The sequence below is a fragment of the Clytia hemisphaerica genome, unplaced genomic scaffold (genome assembly GCF_902728285.1).
Source record: "Clytia hemisphaerica strain Z4C2 unplaced genomic scaffold, Clytia hemisphaerica genome assembly, whole genome shotgun sequence".
Taxonomy (NCBI): domain Eukaryota; kingdom Metazoa; phylum Cnidaria; class Hydrozoa; order Leptothecata; family Clytiidae; genus Clytia; species Clytia hemisphaerica.
Window position 1 is genome coordinate 1,244,177 of NW_027104378.1, and position 6,043 is coordinate 1,250,219.

Consider the following 6,043-nt stretch of genomic DNA (forward strand, 5'->3'; position numbering starts at 1 on the left):
GACGAAAACACCGAGCAAGACAAAAATAGCGACCAAGATGAAATATGCGACCAAGTACCAGACCTCAAAAAAAGAAAATTACTCTAAATTCCTTTGCGTTGATAAGATATGTCTTTATAAAAACGCCTGACCAGGCATTGTTTAAACTCTTTTTTTCATTGTTTAAACCTCAGCAAAGTAATGGAGAAAATGTTGAGGAGGAAGAGCGATCTCAAAGAATTGAGGACTTCGATAATGCCATGCAAAACTATGTAGAAATCCTATTTGGTGTTAGAAATTGTTCAAACTTTGCAGCAAATTGCTTTATAAAACTCTATTCAAAAGATAAGAAAAAGTTTATGGACACATTGAAGCATCATATTGAGAATTGCAATGAAAACTTTCGTGGAAAAATTGCATCATTATTCCAATGAATCACCTATTAATGACTCAACAAAGGAAAATTCTTCCAAAAGGAGGCTTTCATCAAATTCAGGAAACCAATCTCCTTCAAAACCAAGATACTTTCATAGTAAAGATCTAACTTCTTGCCTCAAAAAGGCTAAGCCACCTCAGGAATCGCCACATCAATCAGAAGCAAAACGGAATGTAATTTTCCCTGGATACGATAGCTACAGCTCTCGAACATCTTGATAGGAAACTACTACATGTTTTTTTTTATAAGCAAGTGTATGCCCCTTGGTCAGGCTCGAGTATGCTTAAGCTTTCAATCAAAGCATCCAGACATAGAATATGCTTATTATATGCTTAAGAATTATTGGTCAGCCTAAGCTGAGCATTCAAATAGGTAAAATTCAGTTCTTCTTCCACCATAAGACGGCAAAAAAAAAATCCGATTTCCCGATCTCACTTTGATTTCTAAACTTTCTTTCGATCGGGTTAACATTTTGGGTACTTTTAGCGTGCGTTGTTTTTACAGATCGTAATGTGGAGTTTCAAGATGGCGGCTCAAGCGATAAGTCAGTGTTGTACCAAAGTATTTCCAGTGTAAATCTGTTGCAAGCTTCAATTTCTGTCATTTATTTTTTTAACTCGGCAAATCAAACACATGATTTTCATCAAGGGGATTCTTTTTCTACAACTTTTGAAGGTTTAAAGGCGTTTGCTCAAGTTTTTGTTTATGTCGAATTTTCTGATACTTTTTATTGCTGCTTTTTATTAGTTTTTGCAATAAAAACATATTTTTCTTGTTTGCCTCTAGGGGGGATCGATGGTGTTATAATGTTATTGGAATTTGATAAAGTTTACAAAAGCACAGCTACTGTCTAAATTTGATAGAGACTGGACGCAATCGTGCTTTTTTGGACTTGGACATGTTTTGATGATAAGGCGAATCGCAAAAAATTGTTTGGTTCCCCTCATTTCTACTTTAAAAAGTGGGGGTCGTTCAGTCGGTCGAAAATATTTTTCTGTTAAGAAGCAGCTACATCTTGTTGAAAGGGAATCCGTGTGGACTGATCCGAATTAAAAAATTGAGAAACCGTGGATAAACTGGTTTTCGGTTTACTCTCCATTAGCATGCGGCTCGCTACTTCGATTTGAAAACTTGTAAACACAGAGCGTGCAGAGGTTGACAGTGGAAATCCAGCAAAGCAGCGGAAAAGCTTTTCGACTCTCCAACTCTACCTGCTGACCGTAAATCAGGGTCGGTCAGATGACGGGAACCAAATGATGACATCACATCTCATATTATTGGACTTGCAAAATTATGACAAATGGTCTTTGGAATTTGATCAATTATATTAATATTAATATATACAGTTCTTGTTTAAATTGATCAAACTATTTTTCACGCAGTTCCGGACGCAGATTGTGTTTTTCTAACTTTTTCTAACCTTGGCGCACGTTTTGACTGAATGATGGAATGGAATGAATGGCGATAACAGTTTATACATATCTCTTATCAGACTCGCAGAAAGCGGACTGCAGAAAGTTATGAAAAATGGTTTCTAGAATTTAATGAATTATACCGTTCAATTACACAACATGCACACTCTCATCACAACTTGCACAGCCATAACAAACAGATCCATCTGGTCTCCATTTAACATTGTTTTAAAGTTTAAAAAACACTGCCAGTGCTTGGCACAGAAGAGAGGACTCCCAGTTATAATTAATTGCTACTCCGCTGCCCTGTTGAATTTATTTATTATGGTCGTGTGTTTATTCCGCCAAGGCGGTAAAGCGATCACCCAAATTCATAGACCAATCAAAAGCGAGTTTAAAGCAAAACGGGGGGGGAAATGAGCTTCCCCGCATAGTTATGAATTTTAAGTTTTGCTTTCGATTATCATTTGCGACCTGCAAAGTCTTCAAGATGGTTATGTGTAACTTGACGGTACTAAACTACAAAATTTTTTTACGCAGACTGGATGCAAATTGTGTTTTTCAAGATTTTGTGATTTTGCCAAATTAGGCCCAAAAATAGGGTTTTTGTAGAAAATCTGTTCATGACAATGAGATTCTCCTGAATTTTTTATGCAAATTGTGTTTTTCTGGAGTTTGCGCTTTGTGACTTAAAGTTTGTAGCTTGTTAGTTTAAAGTGTTATTGGAGTTTTATCAAGTAAAACAAAAAGTACAGTTTCTATGTATATTTGATTGATATCTTTATTTTGGTACTGACGTTTTGGCAATTTTCTAATTTTTTTCTAGTATAAATAACGCTTTGGTCAGATAATGGATATTGTCTACATCCAACAGAAAAAATGTATCATAACTGACTGGAATGAAATTAACAAAAAGTTTAATTACACTATGTTTCTCTTTTATTTTATGGTAATGAACTATAGCTTAATTGTTTGATGTCATAGAAACAGTGCTACAATGCTAAAGAGAAGAAGCTTCTCGTGGGGGGGGGGTGTAGGAGCTCTCAGGCTTGTTTTAAATAATTTTAAATCAAGTTATCAAATGTTTCACAGTTTGTACATTATTCAACATTTTTAGTCTACTCTGTTTCAGTACATCTCTTACATCTGTTAACCCACTTATTAAAGCTATCTAGCTAAGCTCTATTGGCTGACCTTCCAGCCTCGGCTGGTTTATTATGCTTTTGATTCACCCAACCAAATTTTTTAGTAAAATCTTTAAAATTTTGTTAATATTCGATTCAAAAAGCATTTAAATTTTTGAGCAGTGGAATGTGGCTAGCCGTGGAATGTATTTTTTTACTTGACCACTTGCAAACCTTTTTGAATAGAAGAGATTGGCTACTTGAAAGATATTTCAGATCTCTGGACTAAAACCCAAAAATGTTTAACAGACCCAGGACTGGCGAAATTTGGTCCCCTTTTGTATCCTATCCTGCAGAACACCCCGTCCGTTTTTACCCAAGTACAAGTACCAGCATCTTGATATACAACGTTAATCTACTTAACTTCTATACTGGCTGCATACAGTTTGTGTGTACTACTTGGATCTAAAAGGGTGCTAAATAGGGCGTTGGATTTTGTGATCAATTCAGAAATGTTGCCTTCCTTTGTACAATAGGCCAAGTCGGGAATCTGATTGTAGTTGGTTAAAGACAAAACGATACAGACTTGGACACTAAAGTAAAAAAAAAACTTTTCATCTGAATTTTTATTTCAAGTAGTTCAGTGACTGTTTAAGGTTACGACTTACAGACTTATACAAAATAATTATAAATCCTTTCATCTTGTCAGATCCTAGTACGAAATCTGGCCCTGCAAGCAACGATCATTGGCTCCCTGGTAGAACAGTATAAATATCAACATTTGCGTGAAAACATAAATAAATCGGGTTAAGTGTCTTAAGGGCTCTGACCATAGTCAGAAAATTGATTTTAGTATCTGAAACATAAAAGTTATGTTTTAGATTCTTTAACACTTTTAACAAAGAATTGCCTTTATAAATTGCTTTTTAATCAAATCCCTTAAGAGTAATTAAGAGCTTGATTGCAAAAATGACGTTATGAACTTTAAAAAGACGTTAATAATATGTTGCATCACCTTCTTTTATAAAAAGTGCTAAGTTTTAATGGGTAATTAACCTTTTTGTTTCGAACTTTTTTCAAACTGTCTGCAAAGAATTGAACTATTTTAAATTTTGCGGAAAATTTTTCTAAAAAGATGTGTCAAAAGTTATGACTGTTTTTTTAAGCAAAATCCATATGAAAAATTGATGAAAAACCATTATTTTGAAGATTTCGAGACAAAGAAGCATTTACAAAAATTTTCCGCAAAAATTTTTATTGCTCGGTAAAAGATACACCATTTACTGCGAAAAATTTTTCAAAATGTTTTTTCTTCGCCGAAACTAAGCTCTTCAAAGTTGAAATACTCTTCCTCGCAAAAGTCTTCATTTTCTTCTTCATCAAACTTTTTCAATGCAATTTTTGAATTTTCAGATTCAGGAATAGTTTGTCTAATAGAAAATGTATAACATGCTATAGTTTTGTTGGTTACATCAGTCAGAAAACACATTTTAAACACGGCAATTATGAAAAATTCACTATGGTCAGAGCCCTTAATAGTCCATGAGATAGGGGCTAAATGGGTATCAAAAAAGGGAGAAGTTGTGTTATATACCATTCGAAAGGTTAGGTATTGGAGAGTCAGAAAAATGATGGTAGACCTTTTCTAAGTGTCGGTACCAAGATTTAGGGGTCCCTAGGTAAAAGCAGTTGGACCCTCAAAAATGAATTTTTTAAAGGGGGTATGGCCTGAAAAAACGATTATATCTCGACAAATACATAAGATACCGGGTGCGCCACAAAAAAGTTTCTCTCTTTGAAACTAATTTTCTCGAAATCTAAAAATAAAAAAAAAACCATTCCTATTTCATTGGAAAGAAGAAAGATAGACTTAAATTTTGATGGATCATTTATTAAATTCGATTCATTAGATCAAAAGTTATGCTCAATTGAATATAAAAGTTACTTTCAAAAAGTGCTGAAAAACGTTAAAAATCGACCTATCAAATCAAACAGAAGCATAATTACATTATACATCAGTATTTTCGTTTTAGTCATCAAAAATAATAATTAGCTGTCTAAATGACTTTTTTTGTATAAAGGAAGGTTGAATTGCAATGAAATGAAGAAAATTCGTCGAAAAAGGCCAAAAAATCTGGTAAAATTCATAAAAGTACATCAAATACGGGTTTCGAGGTACAACCAGCCTTACATAGACTTTATCCAGTCTACAACCAAAGATCTGAAGAAAATTTCGGTAAAAAAGTGGATTAAAGTGATTTTGATGAAAATTTTAAACCCTTTCGACCCTTCAGTTTCAAAATTTATGTGCTTAGTTACTGAAAAATGTTCTTAATCATGTAAAGGCTATTGTGATTGCCAATTTTAAAATAAAAATTTGATAGGTCGATTTTTAACGATTTCGAGCACTTTCTGAAAGTAACTTTTCATTCAATTGAGCATAACTTTTGATCTAATGAATCGAATTTAATAAATGACCCAACAAAATTTAAGTTTATCTTTCTTCTTTCCAATGAAATAGGAATGGTTCTTTTAAAATTTTCAGATTTTGAGAAAATTAGTTTCAAAGAGAGAAACTTTTTTGTGGCGCACCCGGTATGACTTTGAAAATTTGCAGGAATGAAGTAAACATATCGAATATAATCTGGAAAAAAATTTATGCTGATCACGTGACTCGTGTGTATTTTACAGACCAGAATAGCCGAATTTTCTAAAAAAAATGGCTTTTTTTCACAAAATCACCAAATAACTTTTTGTTTTTTAACTTCAAACTGCATATTAGAGGGTCAAATATGGTTCTTTTATGTTGCTAGTAACACTATACAGCCCTTCAAATGATCATTGAACTAACCAAGCACCCTAGGAGAAATATTTACAAAGATATCAATTTTACAGACCAGAATATCGATTTTTAAGAAATTCATTGAACAATTTAACATAACATGTTGCAAAATGAAAATTGACCTAGTGTACAATAATGTTATGTTATATGTTAATAGTACATGAAATACTTTGACCAAAAGATCAATGCTATCTATCATATGCCTAATGTGTATTTTACAGACCAGAAAAGTCAAATTTTTCAAAAAATA